Below are 20,978 nucleotides of genomic sequence, written 5' to 3'. Positions count from 1 at the left end.
GGAAGTTTTTCTTCAAGTAGGTGAAAGAGATTTTTTAAAGCAATCATCCCTTGAACTTGGAGGAAAAAAGCTTCTATTTTTTAATTTATTTCAGCTCCCAATATCTGAACCAACTCTATGATTTCTAAGTTTCTGCTGCCTCTCATAACTTTTTGACTGATGAATTTATCTTGGTTCTGAATTAGTCATTTTAGTCACGATGCCCTCCAAAGAGCTAATGAATTGTCTTTTCTGTTGGTCTCGCCCTGCATCAACATCATGAGGAAAAAATAAACTGTGAGACAAAGCTTATTACATAAAATCCATTGACCTCCACAGAAATCTGATGGGTTTGGTACTATTTGGTCACAACCTGATACTGCTTGCTATAATCAGATGATGTTTCCTTTCCAGGAACTCCCAAGCCATGCCATCAGACTTCTTCATTGACTTTATTTTAGTCTTATTCCTGTAGAGGTTTATCTACCTTGATAGATAAAAAGCAACTTAAGGATTTTAGTTACTGTATTTTCCCCAAGCACTAACACAGGATCTGGCATGATATGAGTTCTTTTTAAATGTCTGATAATTTAACCTAGAAATTCCAATTCTAGGAATTTATCCTTAGGGAATATTTGTAAAAGTATACACAAAGAAGTATATGCAAGGAAGTTCTTCAAAGAATAATTTATAACCAAAAGAATACCTAACAATAGTCAACAAGCTAAATAAATTTATGTTACACTGTATGATAGCATATTATATAATTATTAATAATGATGATACTGGTTCATATTAATTAATGAAGAAAGATATCCATGATAAACTACCAAGTACACTAGGCAGACTAAAAAGAATATGCACAATGTTGAGAGGTGATTGACTCTCACATATGAAAAACACAGGCTTTGTTGTCAGGATCCAGGATGTGAATCTAAGCTCTGACAGTTATCAGCTAGGAGGCTTTGGACACGTTACTAATTTTCAGTGCCTCTGTTCCCTCATAGAAAAACTGGAGAATAATAACAGTATCTAGGGGACTTCCCTGGTGGTCCAGTGGTTAAGACTTCGCCTCCCAATTCACGGGGTGCAGGTTCGACCCCTGGTTGGGGAACTAAGATCCCACATGCCTGGAAGCCAAAAAATGAAAACATAAAAACAGAAGCAATACTGTAACAAGTTCAATAAAGACTTTAAAAATGGACCACATCAAAAAAATAACAGTATCTATCTTATACCTATCTTATAGGGTTGTTGTGAACCGTTAATATAATACGTATAAAGAACTTAAAGCAGCTTATTATAAGCACTGAATAAAATGAAAAACATGATATGTTCTTCATTCTATTTATTGAAGAAAATTAACAATTTTTAATTAAAAATTTAAAATTTTTGATAAATCATCTCTAATAATGTTTTTTTTTAAGGAACATTTATTTTTTTTTTTTTTGGCCGCATTGTGTCTTCGTTGCTACGTGCAGGCTTTCTCTAGTTGCGGTGAGTGGGGACTACTCTTCGTTGTGGTGCCCGGGCTTCTCATTATGGTGGTTTCTCATGTTGCAGAGCATGGGCTCCAGGCACACGGGCTTCAGTAGTTGTGGCACGCAGGCTCAGTAGTTGTGGCTCATGGGCTTGGTAGCTGTGGCTCGTGGGCTCTAGAGAGCAGGCTCAGCAGCTGTGGTGCACGGGCCTAGTTGCTCCGCGGCATGTGGGATCCTCCCGGACCAGGGCTCGAACTCGTGTCCCCTGCACTGGCAGGCGGATTCTCAACCACTGAGCCACCAGGGAAGTCCTCTAATAATTTTAATACTAGAATGCCCCTTCTCCTTTTTCTTAACAGTAATTTTTTTGAGATTTTCACAACTGGTCTTTCTTTCTTTTTTTTTTTTTTTGCGGTACGCAGGCCTCTGACTGCTGTGGCCTCTCCTGTTGCAGAGCACAGGCTCCAGACACGCAGGCTCAGTGGCCATGGCTCACGGGCCCAGCCGCTCCGCAGCATGTGGGATCCTCCCGGACCGGGGCGCGAGCCCGCGTCCCCTGCATCAGCAGGCGGACTCCCAATCACTGCGCCACCAGGGAAGCCCCACAACTGGTCTTTCTTAACAGCATCAATAAATTTTAGAACTAGGCTTAAGAAAGTAGTTAACAAAAATCATTGCCTCCATAACTAAAAAGTGTAAATTTTTGAAAAGTTTTTCAAATTAGAGGGGAACCATTGCACTCCCCTTTACCCTGCATAGGCATAACAATATAATAAATCTTATGACTGCACTGGATTGCTTTTTCAAAGTGTTGGAGAGTCTTTATCTCTTTAAATAACCAATTTTTATGATTCTATTTTGCAAACCAAACATATGTACACAAGTGCACAAAAAAATATTTGGAAAAACAAACATCAGAATTGTAATATTCATTAACTCTGGATGATGGGACTAAGGGCATTTAAAATTTTCTTCTTAAAAAAACATCCTTAGGTTCCTGCATTTTTTTTCTTTTTACAATAAACCTGCATGAATTCTATCATCAGAAACAAAAATTAAATTACTATTTCCATATAAATAAAATAGAGTTGGGAGAGGGCGTACCTTCCAGTTGTTAAGAGAAATGTGAGTCATAGGCCTGTGACATGAGAGGGTTCTACACACACACACACATGCACACACAAATTAGTATGGCAGAAATAAATAACTGTTCTTTTACTGTTCATCAAAACAATAAGCTATCTTCACAATCCTTCTCCTGTAACTGAACACAATGAAGGTAAACAGCATTCCCAAGTTTAGAAAGAGTATACCAAAGCAGACAGAACAGTATTTGGTATACAACAGATGCTTTATCTCCTCCTTTCTGAATAACTAAATTTTCATATTAGATATATCGTTGCAAAATGTCACACAAATCCCTAGTTTATTAAAAGGAATTCATACATAACTAAAAATGTCTTGAGTCATCTTGTTCAAAACTGTAACTATTGCTTAAAATTGATCATTTTACTTCTTTTCCTTCTCATGAGTCAATACCAATGGCATAAAATCGCATCACATGGATGGAATGTGATTTATTGAATAATTTCCTATTATTAGACACATTTTATTTTATCTTATCTTACCTTATTTTATTTATTTTTGGCTGCGCCATGCAGCTTACAGAATCTTAGTTCCCCGACCAGGGATTGAACCCAGTGGCCCACGGCAGTGGAGTCTTAACCACTGGTCCCCCAGGTAATTCCCATAGATACTAATTTTATATAGTTCCTATTTCAAAGAACATTCTCAGACATTACAGTCTTTGATTCTAGGCCAATGGATCTGAATCTTTTTGGGTCATGTTTGATAATCTCATTAAATTATGGACTTCCTTCCCAGAAAAATGGCATATTATCAACTATTATAATTTCACATACAATCTCAAGGGGTTTCTGGTAAAGTGAAAGCCCCAAATGGATTTAAATTACCACCAGTTAAGAATTCCTATTCAAACCGTTTGAGAACCTCATTTTTAAAAAAAATTTTTATTGGAGTATAGTTGCTTTACAATGTTGTGTTAGTTTCTACTGTACAGCAAAGTGAATCAGCTATACCTATATATATATCCCCTCTTTTTTGGATTTCCTTCACATCTAGGTCACTGCAGAGCATTGAGTAGAGTTCCCTGGAGCACCTCATTTTTTAAAACTAGGAAATGTTCAACACAATTAGCATGGTATTTCCATTTTTCCTGATCTATTGGAGGCCGATGGGGAATTGCTCCAAATCACCACTTAACAACAAATAGCTAATGTTTATTAAGTACTTATGAAGTATCAGGCACTGTTATAAGACCTTTACACATAGTTAAAAAAAAGAAAGCTCTCAGAAGTAAGGGGAAGTATCTGCCACATGGATATATGCATATAGGCACTAGGGAGGGGAACTACATATCAAATTAATGGACAGGTCATACTAAGAAGAAGGAAGCAAATGTTTCCAGGTCCTAAAAAATAAAAATGCATTTCAGAGAACAAGTGGAAATACCCACTCGTCTTGACCTTGACTTTTAAGTGGGCAATAGAAATTCATTCCTCCTCCTCATCAAAGCCCTTTTCTTAGTTTGACAAGACTGAGGAAGAAGGGAATCTTAAGACAATATAGGCCTTTCTTGGAGCCCTGCCCACGTCGGCTAAATTAGGGCACGCCACGACCGCATCTGTCCCCACCAACCACCACCCACGCACGCCCAGAGAAAGGAAGAGGAAGGGTACTGACTCTTCCCAGTATTAGAGAAAAGCCAGGGTCACAGCTGTGCGGAGAGGGAATTCCGTGGCTCCGAAACCTGCAGGTGGAAAGTGCGGAGCTGTGTGAGCAACCGTGCGTGGGTGTCCGCGCGCGCCCGCCGGAGGATGTAGTGCGCTGGGAATACTCCCAGGAGCCAGCCTGGGGGGCACGTTCAGTTCTAACATTCTTATCCCAAGACGGGTCTGAGTCTTTTTGCTGGGAGTCTTTTCTCTGGCTCTCAGTTACCTGACTGGGGGCCATTTCTCTGCGGCTGGCAGAAGACTCAGCCGTGACGCTGGGGTCGGAGTCACCCAGTCCACGGCAACCGACGGTCACACAAGAGGCTCTGCACCCCATTCAGTCCACAAACGCCATCACCCACTAGTTCCGGCCTCACAACCGCGCACAGTCCCGATGCCATACCCCGGTGCAGTCACGCCCACAGACACACCACACCGTTACACCTCCGCGGTTCTCACGCCCACTCGGGGCTGAGATGCTGGGCTCCCGACACTTTGAGGTGCTGCAGCGCTTCCCTTCCCTCTCCCTCATCCCCGGGCCGCAACGCCTTTCCTACCGATGGCCAGAACAGATGCTCCGAGCCAGGACTGCTCACCTGGGGCGCCGAACCCGTCTCACGGTGATGGCCAGCGGAAGAGAGCGCACGACACCTCAGGTAAGTCCACAGCCCCCGGGGCCTAACGGGCCGCGCGCGGGGCTTGTTGGGAGCGCAGGCTGCACGCACTGAGTGCGCAGGGGCGGCCGAGCCCCAGGGGGCGGAGCATCAGTGAATGAGCTGTTTTGAGTGGGATGTGTTGAGTGAGCCCGAGATCCAGTCGCTCCACAGCGGGGCGGGGTTCTCGGCTCTTTGTCCTGAGGAAGTCGCTGCAGGGCCTGGAGCGGGGCGGGGACGGACGACGGGCGCATTAAAGAGGGATGTGAATGCGAAAATAGGACTCTCCGCGGGGCCAACCGGAGAGTCTATGACCAAGGACAGCGCTTGTGTATCTGTCTTTGGAGTGGTTCTGAGTGCGATTTTTTTCATTGAATGTGGCTGGTTGTGTTTAAGATGGTGCGACTGCTGGGATTGGAATGCGGTTTATGAAGATTTTATGACTGGAATTGTGTCGGGCTGTGTCGGACTGAGAATGTTGTGAGGGCCTGTGAGATAGTGGGGCTGACTGTGAGTGCATGAGGTTGCGTTTCTGTGAACGTGTCTGTAATTGAGCATTTATGTGGCTCGGTTTTGATAGATTTGTTTTCCTTGGGCCTTCTCTGCAGACTCTGGATGTGAGTCACTCAGTGTGTGTGTGTCTGAGAAACGACCTGCCTGATTGTGTGGGCGAGTGTGTGTGCTTCTGGTATGTTCCTGCAGGACTGAGGAGGTGGCTATCTGGATGATTTTTTTTTTTTTTTTTTTTTTTTTTTTTTTTGCGGTACGCGGGCCTCTCACTGATGTGGCCTCTCCCGTTGTGGAGCACAGGCTCCAGATGCGCAGGCTCAGCGGCCATGGCTCACGGGCCTAGCCTCTCCGCGGCATGTGGGATCTTCCCGGACCGGGGCACGAACCCATGTCCCCTGCATCAGCAGGCGGACTCTCAACCACTGCGCCACCAGGGAAGCCCTATCTGGATGATTGGATGTGACCAGGAGCCTCACTCTCCTCAGCTCTGAACAGGGATATTGCATCTTCAAGGAGCATCAACTTTACTGAAGGATTTAGTGAAAAAACGGATTTTTCTGGGAAATTATTTCACATTTAATCACAGGTTTCTTATGGAGAAAAATGCAAATAAGCATTACTTTAAAAATAAGATTTCAAAGGAAATTCCTGCATAAAGTAGTTGATTTGCTTCTGCCCCAAATTCCCATGAGTGGGCTTTCCCTCTTTCATAGTGTTAAGGGGATTTTGTTAGGAAGATTTAAGAAGCCCTAGTCTATGAAAAAAAAAAAAATCTTTACACAAAAGAGAAGCAGTATGGCTAGAGCAGACAGTCCAGGATTAGGAAGTCAGATATCTTGAGTCCTGGATCAGACACTCTTTTCCCTTTGTTAAAGGAGGGCAAGAAAAGACTCAAAGCATGAGTCCATACTGACATTACTAATTCAAATTTAACATTACAGGGTTTTATTCTTTTATATTTCTGCTTCTTTTCTCTAACAGAAATTCTAGTTCCTAGTAATATTAACATATTTATTTATTTCCCTTAGCCTAGAATTGCTATAAAATAGTTTAAAATTGTAATACCAATATTATTACTAACAATCAAGCCAGTAAATATAATTTTAGACTGTAGTTCTTTTAAAGCAGGGGTTGGCAAGCTATAGCCTGCAGGCCAAATCTCGCCTGCCACCTGTTGTATAGCTAGTGAGTGTCTATGGTGTCTGTGTTTTTTTAATGGTTTAAAAAAATCAATGATAATAATCAAGAAGAAGAATATTTCATGAGGTGTGAAAATTATATATTTCAATTTCAGTGTCCTACACAAAGTTTTATTGGGGCGTAGTCATCCTCCTTTATGTACTGTCTATGGCTACATTTGAACTACAAGGGCAGAACTGAGAAGTTAGTGTAGACTGAATGGCCTGTGGATTCTCATTATTCATGGTAGTTATATTCTATACAGTTGTTGCAAACACTGAATTAGTAAACTGTTGCTCCTAGCAGAGATACAAAGTTAGTTTCCTATAAATATCTGGTTACAACATTTTCCTCAACCAGTCAATACATAACATTGTTTTATGTGTTTCTATTTAAAGACACTTTTTATATGTTATTGATTTATTGACATTGAACTCAAGGCCAACAACAGCATAACTCATTCCTGAATGAAGTTTATCTAACACATGTATTGTCTCTGTAAGGCACATCTCTGTAATCCTTCTTGCCCTTAGAAACACTAGCACTTCAGCATAAACTTGGGGACCATTTTAAACAGCAAAATCACCAACAAAAAGCACAAAGTTGAGGGACTTCCCTGGTAGTCCAGGGGGTAAGACTCCGTGCGCCCAATGCAGGGGGCCAGGGTTCAATCCCTGGTCGGGGAACTAGATCCTGCATGCATGCCACAACTAAAGATCCCACATACCACAACTAAGACCCAGCACAGCCAAAAATAATAATAATAAATAAATAAATATTTTTTTAAAAGCACAAAAATGAGAGGAAAAAAGTAATACTAACCACACTGAGAAAAGGATACTTGTTTATGGTATAAGAACCGAAACAAGGGCTTCCCTGGTGGCACAGTGGTTAAGAATCCACCTGCCAATGCAGGAGACACAGGTTCCAGCCCTAGTCTGGGAAGATCCCACATGCCATGGAGCAACTAGGCCCATGCACTGCAACTACTGAGTCTGCGCTCTAGACCCCGCAAGCCACAACTACTGAGCCCGTGTGCCACAACTACTGAAGCCCACACGCCTAGAGCCCATGCTCCACAAAAAGAGAAGCCACCGCAATGAGAAGCCCGCACACCACAACAAAGAGTAGCCCCCATTCGCCACAACCAGAGAAAAGCCCGTGCTCAGCAATGAAGACCCAACTCAGCCAAAAATAAATAAATAAAATAAAATAAATAAATTTACAAAAAAAGAGGGTGAGGGAATAGAGCTATATAGGAGTAACATAAATATATCTCTAAATATGAAATAGATTCTGATAATGTAAGATATGTATGGTAAGCCCTAGAGCAACCACCAAGAAAATAACTTTTAAAATACGGGAAAAAAAATCATTAAAAGAGGGCTTCCCTGGTGGCGCAGTGCTTGAGAGTCCGCCTGCCGACGCAGAGGACACGGGTTCGTGCCCCAGTCTGGGAAGATCCCACATGCCGCGGAGCGGCTGGGCCCGTGAGCCATGGCTGCTGAGCCTGTGCGTCCGGAGCCTGTGCTCCGCAACGGGAGAGCCCACAACAGTGAGAGACCCGCATACCCCCCAAAAAAAAATCATTAAAAGAATTTAAGGGCTTCCCTCGTGGCGCAGTGGTTGAGAGTCCGCCAGCCAATGCAGGGGACACGGGTTCGTGCCCCGGTCCGGGAAGATCCCACATGCTGCGGAGCGGCTGGGCCCGTGAGCCATGGCCGCTGAGCCTGCGCGTCCGGAGCCTGTGCTCTGCAACAGGAGAGGCCACAACAGTGAGAGGCCTATGTACCACACACACACACACACACACAAAAAAGAATTTAAATGTTATGTTAGAAAATATTCACTTAATGCAGAAGGAAGAAGTAAAGAATAATAGAAGAACAAAAAGGGCATAAGATATAGAAAACAAAAGTAACGAGGCAGTAGTAAATGCAACAATATTAATAACATTAGATGTGAATGAATTAAACAATCCAATCAAAAAGCTGAGATTGTCAGACGGTATTTATTTTTTAAAGATCCAACTATATGCTGTCTCTATGAGCTACACTTTTGATTTAAAGATACAGAAAAGTTAGTTATAAACCAACCATAACAAAGCTGGATTGGCTATACTAATACCAGTCAAAGATAGAGTAAAACATGGGAATTCCCTGTCGGTCCAGTGGTTAAGACTTGGCGCTTTCACTGCCGTGGGCCCAGGGTTTGATCCCTGGTCAGGGAACTAAGATCCCACAGGCCCCACGGCGTGGCAAAAAAAAAAAAAAAGCAAAACAAAAATGTTACTAGAGATAAAGAGGGACCATTTATTATGATGAAAGGGGGCTTCCCTGGTGGCACAGTAGTTAAGAATCGGCCTGTCAATGCAGGGGACACGGGTTCGATCCCTGGTCTGGGAAGATCCCACATGCCGCAGAGTAACTAAGCCCATGTGCCGCAACTACTGAGCCTGTGCTCTAGAGCCTGCAAGCCATAACTACGGAGCCCGTGCACCACAACTACTGAAGCCCATGTGCCCTAGAGCCCATGCTCTGCAATGAGAGAAGCCACCACAATGAGAAGCCCACACACCACAACAAAGAGTAGCCCCCCACTCACCACAACTAGAGAAAGCCCATGCACAGCAACAAAGACCCAATGCAGCCAAAAAATTTTTTTAATTTAAAAAATAAAAATAAATAAATAAAAAATAGAAAGTGAAAAGACATCTCACGGAATGGGAAGTAATTTTGCAAGTCATATATCTGATAAGGAACTTACATCTAGAATTATATAAAGAACTCTTACAACTTAATAGTAAAAAGACAGCCCAACTTAAAAATGGACAAAATATCTGAACAGACATTTCTGCAAAGAAGATATATACAGGCCAATAAGCACATGAAAATATGCTCAACGTCACTAGTCACCAGGGAAATGCAAGTCAAAACTATGAGCTACCACTTCATGTATTAGGATAGTTGTAATAAAAAAGACAGATAATAACAAGTGTTGACAAGGCTGTGAAGAAATCAGTACACTCATACACTCCTGGTGGAAATATAAAATGGTGCAGCCTCTTTGGAAAACAGTCTGGAAGTTCCTCGAACTGTTAAAGCCATATAACCATACAACCCAGCAATCCCACTCTTAGATATATATACCCAAGAGAAATGAAACTATATGTCCACAGAAAAATTTCATGAATGCTCATAGCATTATTAATCATAACCAAAAAGTGAAAACAACCTAGATGTCCAACAACTAATGAATGAAGGAATGAAATGTAGTATACATACAACAGGATACTATTCAGCCATGAAAGGAATGAAGTATTGACACAGCTACAACATGGATGAACCTTGAAAACATATTCTGTGAAAGAATGCAGACACAAAAGACAGCATATTATATGATTGCATTTATATTAAACATATTGAATAGGCAAATCTATAAAGATAGAAAATAGATTAGTGGTTGCCTAGTGTTGGAAGCTATGGGGGAAAGCAACCCCAAGTAATTAAAGAATTGTGTTTGAAGTCTCAAAAAAATGTGGGCAAATGAATTTTGATATGCTCATACCATAGACTATTATTATAGAGTAGTCTTCCCTGACTCCCATATTTTTATTATAATTGATATATTACTTAAACTTATGACTTGAGCTTCTTTTTTATTCACTGCCCAACCCTGAATTCTTTCAATCCATTTAAAAATAAAAGTGATAAATCTTAGTTACCCTGGTTTAGGAAATATTTCTTAGATAGGATGTAAAAAGCATGAACCATGAAAGAAAAAAAATGATAAGTTTATTTCATCCAAACTAAAAACGTTTTCTCTTCAAAATCCACTGTTAAGTAAATGAAAAAGCAAGCTACAGATTGGCAGAAAATAGTTGCTGACCATATGTCTAATAAAGGACTTGTATCTTGAATATACAAATAATTCATGACACAATAAGAAGGCAACTAACCCAATAAAGACTGGTAAAAGATTGAACAGATACTACACCAAAAATTATATGTGAATGGCATTACAAAACAAAAAAACCCAAAAACCCACATGAAGAGATGCTCAACATCACTAGTAGATTAAAACAATGAGATGTAAATTAAAATGTAAATAAAATGTAAATTAAAACGAGATGATGCTACACACTCATTAAAATGGTTAAAATTTTTAACTGAAAATATTAAGTGTTGACAAGTTTATGGAACAAATGGAACTCTCAAACATTGATGGTACGTATCAATGTTCTTATAAAGTTAAAGATATACTCAGCATATGACCCAGATATGACTTTTTTTACCCAAGAGAAATGAATACCTGCTTATACAAAGATTTGCACTTTAATGTTCATAGCAGCTTTATTCACACTGCCAAAAAATGGAAACCACCCAATGTGCATCAATTGGTGAAGAGATAAACAAATCAGAGTATTTCTGTACAATGCTGTATTACTCAGAAAGAAAAAAGAATTAGGTAATCTACTTATACACAGAACAACATGAATGAATCTCTAAAGAATTATGTTAAATACAAGAAGTCTTACATAATACATTATGTACTGTATGATTCCATTTATATTAAATTCTAGAAAAGTTGAAATTTTTGTGGACAGAAAGTAGATTAGTGGCTACCAGAGGCCAGGGCCAGGGATTGGGGAAGGGGTTGATGACAAAAAGGCATGAAGGAACTTTTTTTTTTTTTTGGCTGTGCCACACGGTATGTGGGATCTTAGTTCCCCAACCAGTGATCAAACCTGCACCCCCTGCATTGGAAGCATGGAGTCTTAACAACTAGACCACCAGGGAAGTCCCTGAAGGAACTTTTTTTTTTTTTTTTTTTTTTTTTTGCTGTACGCGGGCCTCTCACTGTTGTGGCCTCTCCCATCGCGGAGCACAGGCTCCGGACGCACAGGCCCAGTGGCCATGGCTCACGGGCCCAGCCGCTCCGCAGCATATGGGATCCTCCCAGACCGGGGCACGAACCCGTATCCCCTGCATCGGCAGGCGGACTCTCAACCACTGCGCCACCAGGGAGGCCCTGAAGGAACTTTTTGAAGTGAAGGAAACATTCTAAATCAGCTTGTGGTAACAATTACATGATTGTATACATTTTTCAAAAGTCATCAAATTGTACACTTAAAATTGGTGAATTTTACTACATGTAAATTGTACCTCAATAAAGCTTAAACAACGCCAATAAAAAGTAAAAAAGATTCTAGAAAAATAGGAGTTACATTAGCAAAGTTTTTAAGTCTTCCCAAATCCCCACATAAATATAGAGCAAGCAGCCAGTAAAACCAAAAACCTATCGGCAACATTTAAGTAAAACTGGATGAAACAGTTTTATGGGCTCAATTTCACCTCCCCTCAAATTCATATGTTGAAACCCTAACCCCCAGTACCTCAGAATGTGACCATATTTGAAGACAGGGGCTTTAATGAGATGATTAAATTAAGATGATTAGTGTGGGCCCTAATCCAGTCTCTTCTTATAAGAAGAGGAAATTTGGATACTCTGAAAAACACTAGGGAAGTGCTGGCCCAGTGGAAAGGCTATGTGGGGACACAGTGAGAAGGTGGCCATCTGCAAGCCAAAGAGAGAGGCAGGAAAAGACTTCCTGACATCTAGATCTTGGACTAATAGCAACCAGAACTGCGAGAAAATAAATTTCTGTTGCTTAAGCCACACAGCCTGTGGTAATTTGTTATGACAGCCCCAGCAAACTAATACAGATAACATCCCCATGAATCCCCAAATAAAAGCAGATAGGGAAAAATCATAATGCAATACCTGCATGGTGAATCTGTGCATCTGTGAAGAAGGAAGCCAAGCAAAATAATTGGACATCTGAAGTAACCTGAAAACAAGAGAACACCAAAACATACTCACTGGAAAGCAGAGTGCGCCAAGTTGAGAACAACAGCTGAAATGGGATGTGGCTTTGCACACACCAATGAGAGAGGAGTGCAAGTTGTCCATGATGGAAGATCTGAAGGGGCTTGTGAAGCTTTGTCTGTGAGAACTTTCAAAGTAGACAGCCCAAATTTCTTTCCAGGAGAAAGTTCCTCCCTGAGGAGAAAATGCAAAGAATGGGGAATCATAATTGAGCCGGACAGGGAAAACAGAATTGAAGTCAAGGTCCAGGTAAAAGTGGAAGGGAGGAAGAGAGCAATTAAGTGTCAGAAAGCCCATATACATGTGTGTGTGTGTGTGTGTGTGTGTATTTCTTTTTCAACACTGTGTGAAGCCTACAGAAGGAGCTCTGTAGGTATAAAAAATTACCCTGAATCAAGCCTCCTTCTAAAGTGGTTCAGGGAAACTACTATATAAAAATAAGTAACAGAAAAGTATCAGACCAACTCCATAAAAGTTACTATTTTAAAAGAGAGAGAGAGAGAGAGAGAAAGAATAAGGAATACAATAACATCCTTACAGACAATGAAAGCATATCAGAAAGATCAAAATTGGAACCTACTATTTCAAAATGAGCTAATATTGCATTTAGAAAATGATACAAAATATGAAAGAACAATATAAATTAGAACCAAAAAAAATCAGAAATGGGGTGCTAACTCAGAAAAGAATTAGAAATAAAAGAGTCATTTCAGAAATAAAGACTCTCCTTAAAAAACTAAAAATAGAACTACCATATGACCCAGCAATCCCACTCCTAGGCATATACCCAGAGAAAACCATAATTTGAAAAGATACATGCACCCCAATGTTCATTGCAGTACTATTTACTACTTACAATAGCCAGGACATGGAAGCAAACTAAATGTCCATCAGTAGAAGAATGGGTAAAGAAGATGTGGTACATATATACAATGGAATATTACTCAGCCATAAAAAGAACAAAATAATGCCATTTGCAGCAACATGGATGGATCTAGAGATTGTCATACTGAGTGAAGTAAGTCAGACAAAGACAAATATCATATAATATCACATATGTAGAATCTAAAAAAAACGGTACAAATGAACATATTTACAAAACAGAAATAGAGTCACAGATGTATAAAACAAAACTTATGGTTACCAGGGGATGGGAGGCAAGGGATAAACTGAGAAATTGGGATTGATATATCACACTACTATATATAAAATAGATAACTAATATGGACCTAGTGTATAGCACAGGGAACTCAATACTCTGTAATGGCCTACATGGAAAAAGAATCTAAAAAAAGAGTGGATTTATGTATATGTATAACTGACTCACTTTGCTCTACACCTGAAACTAACACAAGACTGTAAATCAACTATACTCCAATAAAAATTTTTTTAAAAAAGGAAATAAAGACTCAACCAGAAGGAATACAACAATGACTAAACCAGGAAATGCCTAAGAGAAATAGAAGGTAAAAATGAGGAAATTTTCTAAAATTGGAAAGAAATGAAGAAAGAAATTTAAAAAGACTTGAGAGAGAAAAATATTAGAGACAGGCAAAGAAGATCAAACATATTAACTTAAGTTCCTGAAGAAGAAAACAAAAGCAAAGGAACAGAATACTAAAAACTTATAATAATAATAATAATAATACTGATATAAAAAAGATTTGCAATTGCATATTGAAAAAGTAGATGGTGTACCTGAGAATATCAATTCAGAACAACAAACTCCAAGTCATACTAGTAAAATTACTTTAAAGAAAAGAAAAAAATTATTTGGGCACCTAGGGAGAAATAAATATGTGACTTTTTTTTTTTTTTTTTTTTTTGGCCGCACTGCTTGGCATGTGGAACTTCCCCAACCAGGGATCAAACCCGTGCCCCCTGCATTGGAAGCATGGAGTCTTAACCACTGGACCGTCAGGGAAGTCCATAAGTGACTTTTAAAAGGAAAAAAAATGTCAGGTTATCATCAGACATTTTGACAGTAAATACAGCATATTTAGAAGTATAAAATGGAATAGCATATTTTAAATACTCAGCGAAAGAAAATATGAGCCAAATATTTTATAACCAGCAAAACTAAAAAACAATTATTAACATATGGGTATGGAGAAATACTGTATGTTAAAAGAAACTTAAAAGATGTGTCAAATTTTAAAAAAGGGTTAAGGTAAAACATAGTGTTTAGAGATGTACAAATGGATAAATTATAAAGAAACACAAGGTAGAAATAACACAAGGAAGAAAAGTTAGGAGAGTGGTAGTGGTTACTTTTGGAGACAGGGCAAGGTAATGATTGGGACAGAACGTATGGAGGAATTTCTGAATTATCTGGTAAATTTCTATTTTTTGACCTGAGTGATGGTTACAGGGGTATTTGTCTTATAACAATTCATTTGGGTGTATTTTTGTGGTTTTTCTGTGTGTGTTTTATTTTTGCAATAAAAAAAGATTAAAAAACAACAACAACGACAAACAACAGAGTCTCAGGAATTATAACTTTTCTCCTCCTTCACAGCATGTAAACATGGAGCAGAAAGGTCAGTGCTGTTGAAAGCCACTCAAGCCTGAAAACATTTGTATTTGCTGGAAAACTGTTCCAGTTACACAGAGAATGAACAAACACTGGAATTCTAAAAGGATAAGATATCATGCCTACTAGCCCTCAAGCATAGTTAGAGCCTGAGTAGACAAAGCCTGCATGGGACAGGAATTCAAGCCCTGAACATGGTTTAAGGTAATCTCCAACAGGTACCCTTATCTTCCTGGCAGAAGTAATATTAATTGTTTCTTGATCTCAGGGAATCTTCACAAATAATTATTTTCAAGGTCAATGAGAAGCATGTGGTAAAAGAAACTAAGCCCTCAGTGAAACAAGGTATTATGAAAGAGAACCAGCAGAAACACAAGACAGTGACAATAGGCCTTCATTTGAATCATAGATACAAGTTACCAAAGAACTTTGCTTATGTTTAAAGCTCGATTTTATTTCTTTAAAATATGTATAGGGAACTATAAAAATTACAGATCTGAAAAAGAACAAAGTAAAACTTTCATATGGGAAAAGTACAATAACCAAAATTAGATACTTATTGTACAGGTTGGGCACAAAATTGGACAAAACAGAAAAGAGAATTACTTAACTGGAAGAAAGATAAAAATACACAGAATCTATCACAGAGAGACAAAAATGAGGCTATATATAAAAGAGAGTTTAAAGATATGCCAGATAGAGTTGGAGTTGCAACTAAACTCCAATATTAGAAGAAACAATAAATGAACAATTTCCAAAGATGATGACAGTCTCTAAACCATTGACTCAAATCCTTCAACCTAGACCCATTATGGAGAAACTGCATAAAATCAAAGACAATGAGAGAATCTTAAAACAGCAAACAAGGAAGGATAAATTACCTTCAAATTAGCCATTAGACTGACAGCTGACTTTTCACAGCAGCAATGAAAGTTAGGAGAGTGGAATGATAGCTGAAATAAAATACTATCCACTGAAATAAAATAATAATGAGACATAGGGAAAATGATCCCCAATGGAAGTGTTGAGAAACAAGAATGAATGCAAAGCAGTATAGGAATTATGGGGGCAAATGTAAATGAACATTGATTGACTATAAAAAATTATGTCTATGAGGTTAAAAAATGATAATAAATATGCAAGAAAACAATAATCTACATTGGTATATGGGTGGATAAATGTAGCTAAAGTGCTCTAAGTATGTTCTGTTGTCATGGGAGTGAATAAAGATATGAACTGTTTTAGACCTTGATAGGTTTTAGTATTCATGATATTTTCTGAAGTAACCCTTAAAGCATAGAAATAGTATGTAGAATTTCCAATAATAGAAGTAAAAAACAAAATGACAATTTTTAAAATCATGAAGAAAACAAAGAGAAAAAAAGAATATAGAATTGGCAAAATAAACAAAAGATTAAAGATGGTAGATTTAAAGCTAAATATATCAGTAATTACATTGAATAAATTAGATCTAATACTCTATTTAAAAGACAAAGAATGTCATATTGAATTTAAAAATGCAACTATATTGTGTTTAGAAAACACATCTATAACTTAAGGATACAAAAAATTGAAATTAAAAAAATTGAAATTTAATTAATTGAAATTAAATTATATCAAACAATAAACAATTCATGTAACTATACTACTAGCAGACAACCTAAACTTTAAGCCAAGATGCATTAATAGAGATACCTGTTTGAAGATCTTGTCTGATGTAGTTATCTTGCAATAGTGTTACTTTTCTCATGCTCCCCTCCCCTTATATCGAGACCATAAATTATAATCAAATCTCAGCATATTCTGAAAGTCAAACCTAAATATCAAAAACATTGTCTAAGGATAATGTAGAGAATATATGAAGAAATACTTTCACCAGTGGACGCAACAGTGATTCCAGTACAATGTAAAGTGAGCCTATGACTTGGCTATTTAGAGCTCCTTGTGACCCTGGACAACAGACCAAAGGCTGGGGTGGAAGAAGAAGGGTGTAGGTTGGTGTTTGCCAGGCTGATTGATCCTGGCTCTGAAGGGAAAGATAGGTTTGAAATTTCCAAATGGAACATGGATAGAACACAAAGATTCCCCTGGGTCAACTCCTACTTCTAAATCATTTCCAGTAGTAAAAGTTAATAGAAAACTATAATAACCAACAAGGACTCAGATCCTTTTTTCATAAAGGTTTAGGTCACTTTACCTATAAAAACTCCCCAATCTACTAAATTAAAAGGGAGTGTGTCACAACTGTCATTTACAGAGAAGAAGACTGAAGCATCTATCTAATTTATATATACCTACATATTATGATTACATTTCTTTTTACTCTTTTTCTTCTATGTAGGTTGTTACCACTTAAGACAAAATTTAAAGAATGTCTACAAAGGATCATGACAGATGTAGAAGAGGTATAGACATTACCCAGCACATTTTCAGTTGTGTGGGGGAATGGCTATATTATTTTAAGTGAGGTTTTCATTTTCAGCTGTGGGAAGAATTATGTATGATTAATGGGATGCCATCTTATAAACGCTGGCCATTCATTTGGCTGCCCAGTTCATGTGTATCCTTGCTATGATGGGAAACATCCGTCTTTAAGGAGCAGAGGCTGGGGGCTTCCCTGGTGGTGCAGTGGTTAAGAATCCACCTGCCAATGCAGGGGACACGGGTTCGAACTCTGGTCCGGGAAGATCCCACATGCCGCGGAGCAACTAAGCCCGTGCACCACAACTACTGAGCCTGCGCTCTAGGGCCCGTGAACCAAAACTACTGGAGCCCATGTTCCACAACTACTGAAGCCCGCATGCCTAGAGTCCGTGCTCTGCCACAAGAGAAGCCACTGCAATGAGAAGCCCGTGCACCGCAACAAAGAGTAGACGCCGCTTGCCGCAACTAGAGAAAGCCCGCGCACAGCAACAAAGACCCAACACAGCCATAAATAAATAAATAAATAAATAAATGTATATATATATATATATATATATATATATATATATATATATATATATAAAGAAAAAAAAAGCAGCAGAGGCTGATCCTCACTAATCTGAAAATGTATGTGTCTCCCCAGCAGCTAATGCACAGGGATGGAACCTAGGCTTCAGCACTCAAACACACTCCTCTCCAAACGGCAAGCTGATGGTACAAAGGAGCAAGGACTGTGGAAATTCCATCTGGGTGATGGGTAACCCCAGGTACACAGGTGGCAGTAGCAGGAACATCCAGAGCCCAGCACCCATGGTGTCAGTAGTGTAAGCTGGGGATTCTGTGTACAGCAGCAGCAGTGGTGATCTCACCACATAAGCTCTGTGTCATCATTTGGAGCATTGTTTCTGGTTCTGTATCTTTGTTCTTCAGCACATTAAGATTTTCCATGAGCAACTCAAAACCATTTGAATGAATTCTTTATCCACTCAAATTAATAAAATGTAGAACATATTGACTGTAACTAATGTATTTTCACTAAAATTAGAAATAAAACAAAAATGGCTATAGAAAATTTTTTTGTGGGTGATAACTATAACTCTCTCATCCTGATTTCTGGACTGATTGAGAAATAGAACATTTTTTTGGTAATGCTTTATTGAAAGAGGCAGCTTGAACCTGGAGTTAAAATGCACAACCTAATACTTCATTCAAACTCTAGATATTGGGACATATACCAGCAGAGGAATGGGTCTGCAGAGTCAGCATAGAGAATCATAGCCTGCCCCAGGAAACATGAGAAATTCAGGGTCAAATAAAGGGACGTAATTTATGTGTTTTAATACATTTCACCAAGGTAATAAATCATTTCTCTTATGACACACAAACAAGAGTAGGGATGAAAACAGGAAGCAGAAATTATCCTCAAAATCCAACTCTTCAGTCTGTAAAAATGGGGGAAATCTGGTAAAAAAGAAGTCCTGCTCAAAATCCACTGTCATCAGGTCTACAACATGAAATAAGACAAGAAAATAGGTGTAATACTGTGAGATGGGTATATCTTTTATCTGCACATTATAAAAGATCAAAAGAATCTATCACTTTATAATCAATACCCTAATAAAATGTTAAACTTTCAACTATTACTAGCATATCTTAAGGACTATATATTTTTTTATGTACATTATAAAGATATTAGAGAGTAAGGAGGAGGAAGAGCTCTCAAAGAAATTTCAAGACATACATATATATTAATGAATATCCAGTCAGTGGCAATCGTGCATTCATTTGGGATACTCTATATTTAAACTTAATAATTCAAAATATAATCCCAATGAGGATTTTTAGTGAAACTGGGTAACAAAATTTTTAATTCTAATGAGGAAACATTTGTCTTTATTTTCAAATAAAAACTATGTAGTTGTATGTATTTTTATTTACAAGTAATAAGTTACTGAAAAGTATAAATCAAAGATTGCTGGCAAATAGGTCTGAGGATATGAGCATTTAATATATGATAGTATTTTAATTCAGTAGAAGATGAATAGTTTAATAGTTCAATAGTTTAATAATTGTTTCTGGCATAATTGGCTTTATTTCTGGATAAGAACAAGCCAACATACTATATCACACCATATATAATAATCAATCCAGATGGATTGTGTTAAATCTGTGTGTGTACACACCCACATAAACACATGAAAAACTGCACTTTTTTCCTTTATCCTCTTATCCTCTGAAATTTTCTATAAGCAATACTTTTCTAAGAAACATGGAGAACACTGGAAATGTTTTGGGAAACCTATTTTATAGAAATAAAATAAATAGACAAGAATATAATATATGAATGTTTATTGCAGCACTAATTTTAAATGGCAAAGAAGAGGAGATAATATGAAATACCACAACTGGGGAAATACTGTAGTTGAGTAGGTATTGGTACAAGCATACTGTGGAATATACTGTAACCATTAAAACAACTAAGTTTAATCATCATTTACTGACTTGAAAGAAAATCCAAAATGTACTGTTGAATGTAAGAAAGCAAATTACAAAGAAATGTATAAACTATCATCCATTTTGGGGGGTAAAAAATACTAAAATAATTTATTTGTGTTACTGTTTAAGCATGAAGAAGTATATGGGGGAGATACACGAAGTTTAGACATTACTCAGAAGGAAATGGACAGAGGGGAAGGGAGTGAGGAATGGAGAGGAGCAGAGATACTGTTTTTTTCTTTTTACTGGCATTGTTTCATTGGTTCAAGTGCAAATGCATTACTTCTGTAATTTTAGATGAGGAACTCAATAAATGACTTTAAAATGAAAAAAGAATATAAAATTTCACTTAGTTCTCATTTTAGTGTAATGCAAAATATTAGAACAAAACAGCCTCATCTTTACTAATTCTTCCATCTGCAGATATGTTGCTCACTCTACTTATCTCAAATTGATTATTAAATATTTTACTTTTTCATGCCTCGTAAAAAATAAAGTAGCTCAATGTTTTGTTTTGTTTTTTAAAGTCCTCTAATACGGGATCTAAGAAAAAAGAGAGTGGGGCATAGAAGGACAGATCTATAGTAACTTTGGATATATGGATTTTCCTTCCACAGAATGGTACCATTCAATGTAGGAAGCTGCTTGCTGAGCATGAAAATTGAGGCACAGTAAAGGCCCATCTCAAACACTAACCTAAACCTAAACAAAGCTAAGCTGTGGGACTTTTTTTTAAACTTCAGGATTTCTTAAGAAATTTTAGTAGGCTTCCACACTATAATGGCAGAGGTGAGTAGTTGCAACAGAAATAGTATGACATACAGAGTGTAAAATATTTATTTTCCGGTCCTTTACAGAAAGTTTGCTGACCCTTGGTCTAAAACAGAATGCATAATTCCAGTGACATATTTGTTGCTAGAGTGATGGTCTGGCTATTTATTTTTCTCAATAGGTTAACTCGTTATTCTTTTCAGTTGTGTGTGTATACAGTTATATAGCTCAAGGATGGGATTACAACATATAAAATATACCCTAGTTTTTA

At 38.2% G+C, this 20,978-nt stretch overlaps 1 protein-coding gene across 1 annotated transcript in view; it reads right to left on the bottom strand.

The window, feature by feature from the left end:
* Positions 1-4,960, bottom strand: part of LOC309795550 (uncharacterized protein) — a 31,527-nt gene extending 26,567 nt beyond the window's left edge. The window contains exon 1 of the mRNA XM_082607983.1: positions 4,849-4,960. The gene's annotated coding sequence lies outside the window, so the exon portion shown is untranslated. The remainder of the gene's footprint in view (positions 1-4,848) is intronic.
* Positions 4,961-20,978: the final 16,018 nt, after the last annotated feature.

The sequence above is a fragment of the Mesoplodon mirus genome (genome assembly GCF_964341445.2).
Source record: "Mesoplodon mirus genome assembly, chromosome: 19".
NCBI classification, from domain to species: domain Eukaryota; kingdom Metazoa; phylum Chordata; class Mammalia; order Artiodactyla; family Ziphiidae; genus Mesoplodon; species Mesoplodon mirus.
This window is presented reverse-complemented; position numbering and strand designations above follow the sequence as displayed.